Below are 18,484 nucleotides of genomic sequence, written 5' to 3'. Positions count from 1 at the left end.
GGCCTATGACCTCTTTTTCCTTGCACCCCAAACACCGGTGCTTGCCTTATCATACTATACTGATTATTATTATCATATATAATAATAATTATTATTATTATAATTATTATTATTATCATACTATACTGATTAGTATTGTTATACTGCCTTATTATTACATAATCATCTTTTCTCTTTTCCTTAATCTATAAATTCCTTTAAAGGCAAGAAACTTGGTCTTCTTATTTCTAATCCCACTGCCTCACCAAAAAAAAAAAAAGTGTAGACAGGATGTGTTTGGGTGAATGAAAATTTTAATATGCTTTTCAGGCTTCTGCCAATTAAATAAAGATAGCTCCACCTCAAAAGAAAAATCATGATTTCTTTTTCAATAATTACCAGAAAGGTTAGAATTAAGGTTTGTCTTAATTATAGTACCTAGTCTTGTACCAAGATGTCTAAAACACATTCCATTCTCACCCTCCACCATTTCTTTCCTCTGATCCTGTTCTTGAACCGCAGTATAACTCACCTGGAGCCTCTGGTTTACGTATTACCCTGTGGCTATTGGAAGCTGCATAGAATGGGCTTTGCCATCAAACAAACCTTGGGTTCAAGTTCTTGACCACTATTTATGTAGGTAGGCAACATTAGATGGGGCTTCCCATGTGACTCAGTGGTAAAAGAAACTGCCAATGCAGAAGATTCAGGATCCATGAGTTCAATCCTTGGGTTGGGAAGTTCCCTTGAAGGAGGAAATGGCAACCCACTCCAGTATTCTTGTCTGGAAAATCTCATGGACAGAGGAGCCTAGCAGGCTGCAGTCCATAAGGTCGCAAAGAGTTGGACACAACTTAGCATGCACATAATATTAGATAATTTATTAAACATCTCTAAGCCTCAGTTTCCTCATTACAAAATGGGACAATAGTACCTGCTTTACTGGTCGACTAGGACGGTGATGTTATGATTAAATAATATAATGCACAGTACTGAGTCTCACAATAAAAGTTCTGTAGACATCATTAGTTGTTATTGTTGTGAACATGACTAACTCATTAGCAGGAGAGAAGCTACTATTGGGAACCAGAGTTAACTTTTATTGCTTAATCCTGAAGGTAGAAAAATGCCTGTCCCACTGGAAATTGCTCAGTAAGTGGTTACTATTATTAATTTTTAAGGGCTCCAGATAGTTGAGATTTTCTTGTATTCTTCTAACACCATAATGTTTTTTAGTTTTTGTTTTCTTATCTCATGTTGTCAGTTATCCTGCCTTATTATTACCAGCTGCCCAGAGTTTACATATGCTGGTTTTCCATGATCATCATTCTCAATGATCATAGTCATCATTATCATCCCATTACCATCACCACCTTTGACATATGGGCAGATACAGGGTCCTGATCTTCCATTTCTCCAGGACTCTTCCCTTTCTTATTCTCAACTTACAGACTCTGCTGCCATCTTGACTTAAGCCTTACAGATGGGCCTGGGGGTTAGAGGGCATGAAGCTAGTGTTCTGGCCAGGACAATGCGAAAGATGAAACATCATCTCAGATGGGAGATGGGAAGATCAGGGTGAGAATCTGACCAAAAGTGGCACAAGAAGGGCCAAGAGGGTCACTGAGCCTGGGCTTGAGAGTATGGGTACCTGGAAGTTGGAACTGAGCACAGGATAAAAGCAGTAAGCAGAATGAATCAAGGGAAGAGAGAGGCTGGGAGCTAACTGGTCTGTTCTACCAGGTTTCCTCTGTCCCTGTAAAATGCATTAAGTTTCAAAGCCAATTGCAAGTTGATTGGCTTGAAGAGACACCTCAGCACTTTTTCAGTGGGAACACTTACTTTGTAGTTGTTGTTGTTTTCCACACGTTACATCATGTCTGACCCTTTTGTGACCCCATGAACTGTAACCTTCCAGACTCCTCTGTCCATGGCATTCTCCAGGCAAGGATACTGGAGTGGTTGCCACTTCCTTCTCCAGGGGATCTTCCCAACCCAGGAATGGATCCCTCATCCCCTACTGGTGGATACTTTACCAATGAACCACAAGGGAAACCCAAGAGCATGTACTTTAACCAAGGCCAAACTTATTTTATCCCACAAATAAAGGATTTCATATGCAGAACTACAGGACTGCTGGTGTGAACGAGACAGTCAAGATATAAGGAACTAGATACCTGTCTCTATTTGGATAGGAAGAGGGTCTCTACAGTAAAGAGACCTAAATTCTTAGAGGAGGCAATGTGGTTAGAAGAAATACCAATGAGGGAAAAAAGAGAATAAAAGAGGCAGAAACTGAATGTTAATCTTTCATTTATTTAATGAACAGAACTTGCCTGGAGTTACAATGTAGATTTTTAAGTCAGCTATAAGCACTGTCCCTGGAAGATCACAAAAACTCAAGGATGGGAATAACATCTTTGAGCAGCCAGGAGGGAGTTTAGGCAAATACAACAGCAGAAGCCCCAGAAGATGCTGATGGGGAGGCAGGATAAAGCTCAGTGGAAATTAAGTAGATGCACGGAGAGAAATTAAGTCCAAAATCTGTGTGGCCCCAAAAGAAGTGAAAGGAAGAGAAAAGTCTTTTTTTTTTAACTTTTCAGCCCTTGGTTGAAGTTCATTGCTTGAATCCATTCCCAAACTATGATCCAATAATTCCTAAAGGCAGTGCTCATAAAAGGGAAATCTTTTACTGTAAAAAAGAAAAGGTGATCGATCGAGTTTAAACATTTTTGCTTTTTATATCTCTATGAACTTGACTTTTATCATTTATGTCTAATAGGCTTAAGTCTGTAGAAAAGTTTTATTTTACCTGACCTCAAACACAGTGACTATATATCCTTCCACAATAACTTCTAGTACATCACCAAGTATTAATATGAGGCTGATTTTTTAAAACTAATGAATAATAACCAAGAAAATGAACTAAGCTTGTTTTTGCCATAACACTAACATTACTGCAGTACATTTTAACATATTAAACATGAGTCAGAATGTGATTATTTAGTACTTGCCAGAAGCAACCCAAATCATTTATGGTCTTATTTTTCAGATCTCTCTTTTCCCCCCCATTTTATTGGGGTTTTCTTTAATATTTTGAATAAATTCAGAATTAATACATACATTTTTTAAAATGATGCATAATTTTGATTAGAGCATGGTTTGCACACATTCTTAACTTATTTTTTATTTTGCTGGAGGAAAATATATTTAGTTTCCATTTACTTGTCTTTATTATACAGAGGTTAGACTAGATTATTACTAATGTTGCTTAATGCTTTCAAAGTGTATGACTTTGCATGAAATTAAAAAAAAATTCTTGGATAAATGTAATTCCTCTCTCAAGGAAATGTAATTTTATTCAACATAGTATGATGAGTTCCTTGTGTATAGCCATTTACAATGTTCACAATTCTAGAAGAGAAAAATGATAATAAGTATCATGGAAAAATATTCAAATGGGTAATAAATGTATGATGCCCTTTGAAAAAGATTCCTACAAATGACAAATAGGTCACAAGCAAAAAATTATTGAGCAGTATAAGGAGACACATAAAGGAAAACTTACAAGTCAACTTAATGATGATACTTCCAATGACTATATCAGATAGTTGAATATAATTCAGTTTTATCATGTACTTCGCAAGGTGTTCAATAGTATGAGTACTACAAAAAGTATAAGTTATGTTTTCCTTCTTCATAGTACTTATTACATTAGAGAAATGGCTAACGCATAACAAATAATTAGAGGAAAATACAACAATGAATTCTTGTGCTGTTTCTCTAGTGCTTTACAAAAACTTTAATAGTTTTCAGAGAAAGGTTAAAAGAAACGAAGACATAAAGGTTACAATTCCCTTATAAGAAAACTAGGAAACCTTGAGAACACTTACAATAAATTTCAAGATCTGTGTTCCAGAGGTATAGCTGGCAAGCTGTTGTCTGAGTTAAGTTAAAATTAAAGAACAGTAGTAACCTTCAAAATTTTTAAACTTACCTGGAAATTGTTACGTTGGAGCTAATGATAAAGAAGTTTTATCCATGAGGTTAGGTTCAGCTCCATGTAATAGAGACTCAAAATAATAGTGGCTCAAAAAACTTGGCTTCTGTGCACCAGTGCTGAATCAAATCTCAGAAGCAGAGTTTTGGGTGAGGTAGAAAACAACAGTTTTATTGATTTGCCAAAAAAGAGGATATAGTGGGCTCATGCTTCCAAAAACTTTTGTCCCAACCTAGAGGGATTTGGTGAGGAGTTTTATAGCCATCGTTGAAGGGTAGGCTTGCTGCAAAGGGTCAGGGTGTGTGCAAGGCCTCAGGTGGTCTCCTGACGAGCTTCTCACATGACTTTCTCTCCGGGACATCTCACATTTGGAGGGTGTCTTAATTCTGTAGAAGAGCTCAAAGATATTGTAATGTACACTTGAATGTGCGTTTCCATCACCAGGCACATCCACAACTGGGTGTTGTTTTTCCAGTAGTCATGTATAGATGTGACAGTTGGACCATAAAGACAGCTGAGCACCGAAGAATTGATACTTTTGAACTGTGGTGTTGGAGAAGACTCTTGAGAATCCCATGAACTGCAAGGAGATCAAACGAGTCAATCCTAAAGGAAATCAGTACTGAATATTCATTGGAAGGACTGATGTTGAAGCTGCAATACTTTGGATGTGAAGTATTGCAACACCTGATGCGAAGAACTGACTCATTGGGAAAGACCCTGATGCTGAGAAAGATTGAAGGCAGGAGAAGGGGATGACAGAGGATGAGATGGTTGGATGGCACCACTGACTTGATGGACATGAGTTTGAGCAAGCTCGGGTGTTGGTGATGGACAGGGAGGCCTGGCCTGCTGTGGTCCATGGGGTCACAAAGAGTTGGACACAACTGAGCAACTGAATGAAACTGAACTGAGAGTCCTGCCCCAGGGCTCCAGTACTGGTTCTTGGCCGCTCCTCCCTTGTCTCTGCATCCTCTCCCTTCCCTGATTAGCAACACTGGAACCAGCCCTTTGGAACTCAGTGAAGGTCATGGAGGTTGGAGTCTGTTCCCAACAAACGGGAAAGGGAGGACATAGAAAAGATTCCATGCCCAGGAGCCCCACAAGGTCCTAGTTGGTTTCAGTTTTAGCAAAACAGAAGTTTTTCACTCTAAACTTCCATTAGAAGTTCAAAGGTTTGAGGGCATATGAATCTTCTCCAAAAAATTTTTGGGGACCCATGCTGTCTCCATCATCACTATGATCCAAGCAGTTACAAGTCTAGCCCAGTTTCCAGGGGCTTGTGAAAGAAATTCCCACCCACATCTTGGTGGGATGACAAAGAATTGCAGCCATCTTTAATCTATCACAAATATAAAGAAGGCAAAATACTAGAATGAGTTGAGCCTTGCGATATCATCCATGACAACCAAAAAGACTTTTTAAAGTTATACTTGGAGCAAGAAGACAAAGGAAAACATTAGTTCATTGATTTTGGACAAATGGAATGATATAAATAGATGAATGACAGAAAGAAAGTAAAAGGTCTTAACTCCTATTTTGCTTCTGTCAGGAAGAAATGCAAATCAGGTGGGGAAAGGTAAAATTAACATTGATAATAAAGAATTGCAGTCCAAGATGAGCAAACAGACCCAAAAAGAAGGATTTATCTGCTCTGAATAATATTTTCCCCTGCCTTTAATGATTCAGCTTTCAAGGCTTATAAGCAAACAGCATTTACTGAGCACATGTTATGTGTCCGGTACATTCATAGGCACTGGGTGTTTATTTCAAGTGCACTGTGATTAATGATAGAACAAAATGGGGGGGAAAGTAATAAAATCCTAAATTATATTTACATGCAATGTTGGCTCAGTGCGTAAAGAATCTACCTGCAATGCAGGAGACTCAAGTTCAATCCCTGGATCAGGAAGATCCCTTGCTGAAGGAAATGGCAACCCACTCCAGTATTCTTGCCTGAAGAATCCCATGGATAGAGGAGACTGGTGGGCTATAGTCCATGGGGTCACAAAGAGTTGGAACTGATTGAAGTGACTGAGCACACAGAGTCTGGAATATGGAAAAAGACAATTCTACTTTGCTTGGATATAATAAGAACAGACCTGTAGCATTGTGTTCAATGTTGAGGCTTCAGTTTAAGCTGACTGCCGATAGCCTTGAGGGAAACCTACAGAAATGCCTAGAAAAAGAGAATTGTCTTGGGAAAGAGACACATAAAAAAGGATAATATTTTTGCCTGGAGGCAAGACAGCTTTTATTAGCTGTGTAAATTGTCTTCAACTCTTCAAAGGGTTTTCATGTGACTCTGACTCATAGTAGGAAGAATTTTCTAATATTTAGACCTATTGGGTGAACAAACATGTTTGTTTATTTTGAGACTGTATAGGTTTTATTAAATCTCATGATTTAGAATTTTCTGTAGGTTTTTCTCCAAAGAATGAATTTGATAAGAAAAATGGAATTTTTTTTAAAATGGAAAATATAGAGATGAAAAAATATCTGAAAATTTAAAAAATACTCTTGATAAGATAAAATTCTGGATTAGGCACTGCCCAAGACAAGATCAGTGAAGCTAAAAACCTAACTATGGAAGCACAAAACAGAAAACACAGAGAAGAAAAAATGAAAGAAAAAAACATAACCTGTGAGACATTATCAAGTATATGTAATTGGAGTTACCAAAAAAGGGAGAAAGGAGAGCATGGGAGTTAAAAAAAAAAAAAAAAAATTAGAAATTTTCCAAATGTCTCAAAAACAGTAAACCCAAAGATCAAAAAGCCAATAAATCTTAAGCAGAAGAAATATAGAGAAAAGCACTAAGTCACAACATATTCAAATTGCTAAACATCAGGGCTAAAGAGAATGTCTTAAATTCAGACAAACAGGATACATTATGCAGAGAGGAACCAAGTTGAGAAAGATAACAACCTTCTTGTCAGGAGCTAATTAAACTAGGAGATAAAGGAGCAATGATTTTGAAGTGCTGAAGAAAAATATCTGTAAACTGAGGATTTTGTTTATAGAAGTAAAAGCAAAAAAAGAAAAGAGTTTTACAGACAAATCTGAGAGAACTCATTGGAACCAAATATGCATTACAAAAGGTGGTAAAGGAAGTTCTTTGGGCAGAAGGAAAATAATACAAGATGGATCTACACAGAGAAATGATAGATATAAGAGTAAATATAAGAGTTTCTTTTCACATATGCATTTTAATAGATTATTGAGTGCTTAAAGTAAAAAGAATAATAATGTGTGATAGAGTTTATAAGGTATATGGAAGTAAAATATAAGGCAACAAAAGCATAAAGGATGGAGGGAAAGTGAAATTGTAGTTATAAGGTTCTTACACTATATGTGACATGATATAATATCATTTGGATATAGATTATGGTAAGTAAAAAATGTACACTGTACCCAGAAAGCAACAACTAAAAAATTAAATAAAACAAAGAGGATAGGCAATAAAAGATATAAAAATGAAATTATTTTAAAAAGTTCACTTTATCCAAAAAAGACAATAAATTAAAACCATATGAAACAAATAAAAAACAAATACCATACAACAGATATGATTCCCTTCATATGAAGTATCTAAAGTATAGATAAAACTATAGATAAACATAAAATTTTATAGATAAACATAAAAACAAAAGGTGGCTGCCAAGGGCTAAAAGGAAGAGAAAGAGGGAGGAAGAATTATAGTTTAGTAGGTATAGTGTTTCAGGGTTGTAAGATGAAAAAGTTCCAGATATCTGTTGTACAACAATGTGAATATACTTAAGACTACTGAACTGTACATTTAAAAATGGTTACAATCAAGACTTCCTGGTGGTACAAGGTTAAGTGTCTGCATGCCAATGCAGGGGACACAGATTTAATCCCTGATCTGGGAAAACTCCATGTGTCATGAAGCAACTCAAGCCTCTGTGCCACAACTATTGAGCCCACACTCTAGAGCCCATGAGCTGCAAATATTGAGCCCACATCCTGTAACTACTGAAACCGGTGCACCCAGAGCCTGTGCTCCACAACAGAAGCTACCAGAATGAGAAGCAACCATGAGAAGTAGAGTAGTTAACTGCAGCAAAGAGAAGCCCCTGCTCATCACAATTAGAGAAAGGCCACACACGGCAATGAAGACCCAGCACAACAAAAATAAATAAATAAGTAATTTAAAAAAATTATTATGGTGATAAAGTAAACATTATGTGTTTTTTAGCCACAATGAAGCAATTTTAGAAAACCAAGATGATAAATTTAAATTCAACCAAAGAATAAAAAGGAAAGATATATCCATTTGAATGCAGAGTTCCAAAGAATAGCAAGGAGAGATAAGAAAGCCTTCCTAAGTGATCCGTGCAAATAAATAGAGGAAAACAGTAGGATAGGAAAGACTAGAGATCTCTTCAAGAAAATTAGAGATGCCATGGGAGCATTTCATGCAAAGATGGGTACAATAAAGGACAGAAATGGTATAAAACTAACAGAAGCAGAAGATATTAAGAAAAGGTGGCAAGAATACAAAAAAGAACTATACAAAAAAAAAGATCTTAATGATCCAGATAACCACGATGGTGTGATCACTCATCTAGAGCCAGACATCTGAAATGCGAAGTCAAGTACTCCTTAGGAAGCATCACTACAAACAAAGCTAGTGGAGGTGATGGAATTCCAGCTGAGCTATTTCAAATCCTAAAAGATGATGCTGTGAAAGTGCTACAGTCAATATGCCAACAAATTTGGAAAACTCAGCAGTGGCCACAGGACTGGAAAAGGTCAGTTTTCATTCCAATCCCAAAGAATGGCAATGCCAAAGAATGCTCAAACTACCACACAATTGCACTCATCACACATGGTAGCAAAGTAATGCTCAAAATTCTCCACCAACAGTACATGAACTTCCAGTACAGTACACCAACAGTACAAGAACTTCCAGATGTTCAGGCTGTATTTAGAAAAGGCAGAGGAACCAGAGAACAAATTGCCAATATCTGTTGGATCATAGAAAAAGCAAGAGAGTTCCAGAAAAACATCTACTTCTGCTTTATTGACTACACCAAAGCCTTTGACTGTGTGGATCACAGCAAACTGTGGAAAATTCTTAAAGAGATGGGAATACCAGACCACCTTTTACCTACCTCTTGAAAAATCTGCATGCAGGTCAAGAAGCAATAGTTAGAACTGGACTTGGAACAATGGACTGGTTCCAAATTGGGAAAGGAGTACGATAAGGCTGTATATTGTCACCCTGCTTATTTAACTTATATGCAGAGTACATCATGAGAAACACTGGGCTGGAGGAAGCACAAGGTGTAATCAAGATTGCCGGGAGAAATATCAATAACCTCAGATATGCAGATGACACCACCCTTATGACTGAAAGTGAAGAGGAACTAAGAGCCTCTTGATAAGGGTGAAAAAGGAGAGTGAAAAAGCTGACTTAAAACTCAACATTCAAAAAACAAAGATCATAGCATCCAGTCCCATCACGTCATGGCAAATAGATGGGGAAACAGTGTCAGACTTTATTTTTTTGGGCTCCAAAATCACTGCAGATGGTAATGCAGCCATGAAACTAAAAGACGATTGCTCCTATGACCAACATAGACAGCCTTTTAAAAAGCAGAGACATTACTTTGCCAACAAAAGTCCATCTAGCCAAAGCTATTGTTTTTCCAGTGGTCATGTATGGATGTGAGAGTTGGACTGTAAAGAAAGCTGAGCTCTGAAGAATTGATGCTTTTGAACTGTGGTATTGGAGAAGACTCTTGAGAGTCCCTTGGATTGCAAGGAGATTAAACGAGTGAGTACTAAAGGAAATCAACCCTGAATATCCACTGGAAGGACTGATGCTGGAGCTGACGCTCCAATACTTTGGCCACCTGAAGAGAAGATTTGACTCTTAAAAAATACCCTGATGCTGGGAAAGATTGAAGGCAGGAGGAGAAGGGGACGACAGAGAATGAAATGGTTGGATGGCATCACTGACTCGGTGGACATGAGTTTGAACAAGCTCTGAAAGTTGGTGATAGACAGGGAAGCCTGCGGCAGTCCATGGGGTCGCAAAGAATCAGACATGACTGAACAACTGAACTGAACTGATAGAAGAATTATATTAAATGTAAATGACCTAAATATTCCAATTAAATACTAGATACTGTAGTATTAGATAGATCCAATTTTAAGCTGTCAATAACAAAAAATTTCAACAAACTATAAAGACATAGAGTTCATGTGACAGGATACAAAAAGACATACTATGCAAACACTAATCAAAAGAAAGTGGGAATGGTGGTATTGATATCATAGAAACTATATATTTTAAAAGGGACTATAACACAGATAAGGATACTTCATAATGGTGAAGGTTTCAATTCATCAGAGAACATAACGATTCTCTGTATGCACCTAATAACAAGATTTCAAAATACATGAGCCTAAATCTAATAGAATGGAAAAGAAAAATAGAAAAATCTACAAATAATTTTCAATACTCCTCTCTTGGTAAATGATATGACAGATTAATAAAAAATTATTAAAAATATAGAAGACTTTACCAATACTTTCAGCCAACATCTTAATCATTTTTTTAAAATCTTAAACCAAATTTGCATTCCTGGGATCAAGCCTACTTTCTTTATTATATGTTGCTGGATTTGATTTGATAATATTTTCTAAAGGATTGCTATTAATATTATACCTGAGAACATAGGATGCATATTCTTTCCAAGTATATATAGAACATTTACTGTGATAAAACATAGTCTGGGGCATAAAGCAAATCTCAATAAACTTCAAAGTACTGAAATCAGAGAAGATTGGTAGGTGTGTTTTCTGACCATACTGGAATTAAACTAGAAATCAATAACAGAAAATACCTTAAAAATACCTTTGAATATTAGGAAATTGAGTGACACACTTATAAATAACCCTAATAATGCTTTGAATAAATAATTTCTAAAAAGAAGAAATCACAAGGAAAATTAAGAAATACTTTTAAACTAAATAAAAATAAAAATGCAACTCAAAATTTGTGGGATATAACTAAAGGAATCCTTAGAAAGAAATGTATAGCTTTAAACACATATACTGGCAAAGAAGAAAGACCAAAATAAAAGAAACAAAATTTTACCTAATCTAGAATAAAAATAACAAATTAAACCCAGAGTAAATAGAAGAAAGGAAATAATAAAATGAGAAAAAGTATTTGAAATTTAAAGCTGAAAAGTAAAATAGAAAATCAGTAAAACCAAAAGATATATCTTTGAAAAGGTAAATAAAATTGCTAACTTTCTAGTCAGAATTATTAGCAGAGAGAAAACTATGAGTTGCTTATGCCAGGAATAAATGAGGGACTCCCACTAAAAATTATACAGACATCCAAGGAATACCAGGGAAATGTTTTTTTTTTTTTTAAAAAGCCTTATGTTCATAAATTCAAACTCTCTGATGAAATGGATAAATTCCTTGAAAGATACAAACTACCAAAGTTTATATAGAGGAAGCATGGAAATTCAATAGCTCTATATCTATTAAATAACTTGAATTCATAATTAAAACCTTTCTACAAAGAAAACTTTCAGCTCAAGTGGCTTCACTGTTAATTTTGTGAAAAGTAGACGGGCAGTTCTGAGAGCCAGGAGAGATTGCAAGGGATGCACTGCAAAGGAACACAAGGAAAATTTGGAGGTTATAAAAATATCCAGTTTTGTGATTTTGGTAATGGATACACCTGCATTCATTTGTCAAAACTCACCAAATAGAGTACTTAAAGTTGGTAACTTATATTCCATATAAATTGCATATCACTCAGTTCAGTTCAGTTCAGTTCAGTCGCTTGGTTGTGTCTGACTCTTTGCGACCCCATGGACTGCAGCATTCCAGGCCTCCCTCCATCACCAACTCCCAGAGCCTACCCAAACCCATGTACATTGAGTAAGTGATGCCATCCAACCATCTCATCCTCTGTCATCCCCTTCTCCTCCTGCCCTCAATCTTTCCGAGCATCAGGGTCTTTTCAAATGAGTCAGCTCTTCGCATCAGATGGCCAAAATATTGGAGTTTCAGCTTCAACATCAGTCCTTCCAATGAACACCCAGGACTGATCTCCTGTAGGATGGACTGGTTGGATCTCCTTGCAGTCCAAAGGACTCTCAAGAGTCTTCCCCAACACCACAGTTCAAAAGCATCAATTCTTCAGCACTCAGCTTTCTTCACAGTCCAACTCTCACATCCATACATGACCACTGGAAAAACTATAGCCTTGACTAGATGGATCTTCATTGGCAAAGTATGTCTCTGCTTTTGAATATGTTGTCTAGGTTGGTCATAACTTTCCTTCCAAGGAGGAAGTGCCTTTTAATTTCATGGCTGCAATCACCATTTGCAGTGATTTTGAAGCCCCCCAAAAATAGTCTGCCACTGTTTCCACTGTTTCCCCATCTATTCGCCATGAAGTGATGGGACCAGATGCCATGATCTTCATTTTCTGAATGTTGAGCTTTAAGCCAACTTTTTTACTCTCCACTTTCACTTTCATCAAGAGGCTTTTTAGTTTTTCTTCACTTTCTGCCATAAGGGTGGTGTCATCTGCATATCTGAGGTTATTGATATTTCTCCCGGCAATCTTGATTACACCTTGTGCTTCTTCCAGTCCAGCGTTTCTCATGATGTACTCTGCATATAATTTAAATAAGCAGGGTGACAATATACAGCCTTGACATACTCCTTTTCTTATTTGGAACCAGTCTGTTGTTCCATGTCCAGTTCTAACTGTTGCTTCCTGACCTGCATACAGGTTTCTCAAGAGGCAGGTCAGGTGATCTGGTATTCCATCTCTTTCAGAATTTTCCACAGTTTATTGTGATCCACACAGTCAAAGGCTTTGGCATAGTCAATAAAGCAGAAATAGATGTTTTTCTGGAACTCTCTTGCTTTTTCCATGATCCAGCGGATGTTGGCAATTTGATCTCTGGTTTCCTCTGCCTTTTCTAAAACCAGCTTGAACATCTGGAAGTTCATGGTTCACATATTGCTGAAGCCTGGCTTGGAGAATTTTGAGCATTACTTTACTAGCATGTGAGATGAGTGCAATTGTGTGGTAGTTTGAGCATTCTTTGGCATTGCCTTTCTTTGGGATTGGAATGAAAACTGACCTTTTCCAGTCCTGTGGCCACTGCTGAGTTTTCCAAATTTGCTGGCATATTGAGTGCAGCACTTTCACAGCATCATCTTTCAGGATTTGAAATAGCTCAACTAGAATTCCATCACCTCCATTAGCTTTTTTCGTAGCAATACTTGATAAGGCCCACTTGACTTCACATTCCAGGATGTCTGGCTCTAGGTGAGTGATCACACCATCGTGATTATCTGGGTCATGAAGATCTTTTTTGTACAGTTCTTCTGTGTATTCTTGCCACCTCTTCTTAATATCTTCTGCTTCTTTCAGGTCCATACCATTTCTGTCCTTTATTGAGCCCAGCTTTGCCCATAATATTCCCTTGGTATCTCTAATTTTTTTGAAGAGATCTCTAGTCTTTCCCATTCTATTGTTTTCCTCTATTTCTTTGCATTGATCGCTGAGAATGGCTTTCTTATCTCTCCTTGCTATTATTTGGAACTCTGCATTCAAATGGGTATATCTTTCCTCTTCTCCTTTGCTTTTTGCTTCTCCTCTTTTCACAGCTATTTTTAAGGCCTCCTCAGACAGCCATTTTGCTTTTTTGCATATCACTAAAGCTAACTAAAAAACAAAGAAACAAACAAGAAACAGTACTACAATGAATGATAGATATTTATCACCAATATTAAAGAAAAAATTCATGCACGGGGAAGAGTAATGAGCTAGGTCAGTTATTCTCAATCCTGGCTGCACTTAAGAATCACCTAGGCACCCATGTATTTGTAAAGCAAAATACCAAAGACCACACTCTGCCTCAAGAGGTTCGGAGAGTTCTTCTGATGCTATCAGACTAACCTATGTGTGTGTATGCACTCAGTTGTATCTAACTCTGCAACTCTATGGAACCTGAAAGAATTCAAATTGTCTTCTAACACTAAGCACTGAAGTTTTGTGTTTTTCTTTTAAAATTTAAATAGAGTTAATCTGGCAGTTTTATTGTTCCCAACCTCACCCAGCCACCTTGTTGCCTTGCCAAGTGTATTTTCAAAACCATTAGGCAATATGTTGCATAGTTTAGCAATTATAACTTTAAAATGTAGGTTATGGAAAAGCAGAAATACTTTAAACTACAGCTGAGATACAGTATTCTAAGAACATATGTGAGTTTCCCAGATGGCTTAATCCCAAAGGAACATATGTAGACGTATACTTAATCTAAACCATCAGAAAGCCCTAAAAATTAATCCTTTTTCATAAAGAGAGAGAAAGACAGAATAATGAGTTTTTAATATTTGATATATTCCCTTAAATCTTATTTTCAAGGCCTTAACAATTGTTTGGAGACTGAAATTATACTATGGAATGTTTTATTAGACTTACCATGTGACTCTGAGGAAATAAGCCTTTGTCCTGATATAAGTGGGAAATCAAGGAGAGTGTTTTCTCTAGAGTTATGTCAAAAGGGCTCTAAATTTCAAACTGAAGGGATGTGTAAGCAGATAAAGATACTTCAGTGAATTGGATTTTCTTGATTTATCTTTCCAACTGTAGGTATTTTCTATCTCTTGTTTTTCCAAATGCTGCTCAAATTCTTTTCATTTCCTTCATTAATCACAGTGTTTCAATGATATAACCTGTTTAACTGTTTTTTTTTGGTGTAATAGATAAGTCTTTGTTTTTCTAACTGATTCATTGTTTATATCTTATCTATTCAAATAGATTGTATGTTTCCTATATTCTTATATACTTATTATAAATTTTCAAATTCAAAAATACGTTCTTTTTACTTTTGAACATTTCTGATATATCTTTTAATCCAAACATTTATTTAATGCAATATTCTTAACATTTTCTGAGAAAACTAACTGATGAACACTTTAGATTTGAAGAAAGATGGAAATTTTTTTGCTGGTTATTTATTCTCTGCAAAATATGTAACTTCATTCTCATATCAACTCAGTAATATATACCTTTTGCTCACTACAAAAGGTACATTCCTACTAACAAGACATTAGTATGAATAATGTATAGAACCAGTAGTAGTGAATATGGACACCCCCACTACAGTAAGCAAGTTTTCCTCTTTCTTCCTACGTGTTTAACTCCCTCTTCCCATTTCATATTCAGTGTCAAATATGTACATGACCAGGCTACGCCTGATTTTTCCATGGGATTGAACAACCTCAGATGATTGCCAGTCCAATTACCGACCCCAGAGGATTATAGAAGGGTGTTCAACTGAATCACCTTGCTTTACACTTGAAATAACACAGCATTGTAAATTAACTATAATTCATTTTAAATTTTTTTAATTAAAAATTTTAAAGGAAGAAACTGAAAAATTTATTTAACAAATTAAAATATTTCAAATCTGCTGTAAATATAAGCAAAATCAGATCTACAATCCATATTTCCCAAATTCTTGATATCCTTCTGTCTGCCACAATATGACACGAATGTATCCTGCCAGTGACCCAAACGTGGTCTAATAGTATTGCTTTATAACTATCAATAGAAGGACTTTAATCAAACTGACTATGCGGTAAATGAATGGCATGCTTATGAAACAAGAGTGTTTATAAAATGACTTGTCATGCTTAATGCAACAACTTGACAATAGATTCTTAGTTGCTCTAAATGTCTTTCTGTGTAATGAATTATAGTTTTATAATTATAGTTTCTCATATATAGAAAGCTTTATATGAGAAAGAACAAAATCACACTTGTGGCTGGGGGGATATGTTTTTCAATATTAGGAAGGAAATGAAGCTTATCTAATTATCCTTCATATTGTAAGAGACAACTGCAAATACATACTTAAGGATTAGATGTTTATTTCTTTCCTTCCTCACAGGTCTTTTTACACTTTCAGTCAGTTCAGTTTGGTTCAGTTCAGTTTAGTTGCTCAATCGTGTCCGACTCTTTGCAACCCCATGAATCACAGCACACCAGGCCTCCCTGTCCATCACCAACTCCCGGAGTTCATTCAAACTCATGTCCATCGAGTCGGTGATGCCATCCAGCCATCTCATTCTCTGTCTTCCCCTTCTCCTCCTGCCCCCAATCCCTCCCAGCATCAGAGTCTTTTCCAATGAGTCAACTCTTTGCATGAGGTGGCCAAAATACTGGAGTTTAAGCTTTAGCATCATTCCTTCCAAAGAAATCCCAGGGCTGATCTCATTCAGAATGGACTGGTTGGATCTTCTTGCAGTCCAAGGAACTCGCAAGAGTCTTCTCCAACACCACAGTTCAAAAGCATCAATTCTATGGCACTCAGCTTTCTTCATAGTCCAACTCTCACATCCATACATGACCACTGGAAAAACCATAGCCTTGACTGCTGCTAAGTCACTTCAGTCGTGTCCAACTCTGTGCAACCCCATAGACAGCAGCCCACCAGGCTCCCCGTCCCTGGGATTCTCCAGTCAAGAACATGGAGTGGGTTGCCATTTCCTTCTCCAATGCATGAAAGTGAAAAGTGAAAGTGAAGTCGCTCAGTCGTGTCCGACTCTTAGCGACCCCATGGACTGCAGCCCACCAGGCTCCTCCGTCCATGGGATTTTCCAGGCAAGAGTACTGGAGTGGGGTGCCATAGCCTTGACTAGACGGACCTTTGTTGGCAAAGTAATGTCTCTGCTTTTCAATATGCTATCTAGGTTGGTCATAACTTTACTTCCAAGGAGGAAGCGTCTTTTAATTTCATGGCTGCAGTCACCATCTGCAGTGATTTTGGAGCCCAAAAAAATAAAGTCTGACACTGTTTCCACGGTTTCCCCATCTATTTCCCATGAAGTGATGGGACCAGATGCCATGATCTTCGTTTTCTGAATGTTGAGCCTTTTTTTTTTTTTTTTTTTGCTTTTAAAAGTGTATTTATTTTTTGAGTATTAATTATTACACTTGTGTGTATTGAGTGCATACTTTATTTTTTTTTAATTTTATTTTATTTTTAGACTTTACATAACTGTATTAGTTTTGCCAAATATCAAAATGAATGTTGAGCTTTAAGCCAACTTTTTCACTCTCCTCTTTCACTTTCATCAAGAGGCTTTTGAGTTCCTCTTCACTTTCTGCCATAGGTGTGGTGTCATCAATGTCATTGATATTTCCTCCCAGCAATCTTGATTCCAGGCTGTGCTTCTTCCAGCCCAGTGTTTCTCATGATGTACGCTGCATATAAGTTAAATAAGCAGGGTGACAATATACAGCCTTGACATACTCCTTTTCCTGTTTGGAACCAGTCTGTTGTTCCATGTCCAGTTCTAACTGTTGCTTCCTGACCTGCATACAAATTTCTCAAGAGGCAGGTCAGGTGGTCTGGTCTTCCCATCTCTTTCAGAATTTTCCACAGTTTATTTTGATCCACACAGTCAAAGGCTTTGGCATAGTCAATGAAGCAGAAATAGATGTTTTTCTGGAACTCTCTTGCTTTTTTGATGATCCAGTGGATGTTGGCAATTTGATCTCTGGTTCTTCTGCCTTTTCTAAAACCAGCTTGAACATGTGGAAGTTCACGGTTCATGTATTGCTAACGCCTGGCTTGGAGAATTTTGAGCATTACTTGACTAGCATGTGAGATGAGTGCAATTGTGTGGTAATTTGAGCATTCTTTGGCATTGCCTTTCTTTGGGATTGGAATGAAAACTGACCTTTTCCAGTCCTGTGGCCACTGCTGAGTTTTCCAAATTTGCTGACATATTGGGTACAGCACTTTCATAGCATCATCTTTCAGGATGTGAAATAGCTCAACTGGAATTCCATCACCTCCACTAGCTTTGTTCGTAGTGATACTTCTTAAGGCCCACTTGACTTCACATTCCAGGATGTCTGGCTCTAGGTGAGTGATGACAGCATCGTGATTATCTTGGTCGTGAAGCTCTTTTTTTGTACAGTTCTTCTGTGTATTCTTGCCACCTCTTCTTAATATCTTCTGCTTTTACACTTTAGTGTTATTTAATATCCAAAGTGAACTTCATGGAGGTCAATAGGCTTCCTAGCCCTGAAATCTATCATAACACTTCCTAGATAGTCTCGGGGAAGAACAAATAGATTAATGGAGGAAGACTGAACACATTCTGAAGTCTCCACTGAAAGGTACAATGATTCAAAGAATAAATAAAAATTGGGGTTTTTTTCTCCCTCCAGTTTGTGGATTTTGCTTTTCAGACCAAGCCATGGTGACATTTTTGAGCATTACTTTGTTGATGCCTCATTGCTACTATTTGAATTTATATTGGGCAGAAATGTCAAGATAAAATCAGGCAGGAAAAGAAAAACAAGAGTAGAGAACAAACAGTTGGCAATAGGTATCTGATTTAAAGATTTGAAGGTGACCTCCAATCTGCCTTTTATGTAATTAGGACTTATTTCTGCTCTTATGTGGC

Source organism: Bubalus bubalis, chromosome 10 (assembly GCF_019923935.1).
Source record: "Bubalus bubalis isolate 160015118507 breed Murrah chromosome 10, NDDB_SH_1, whole genome shotgun sequence".
Lineage (NCBI taxonomy): Eukaryota > Metazoa > Chordata > Mammalia > Artiodactyla > Bovidae > Bubalus > Bubalus bubalis.
This window is presented reverse-complemented; position numbering follows the sequence as displayed.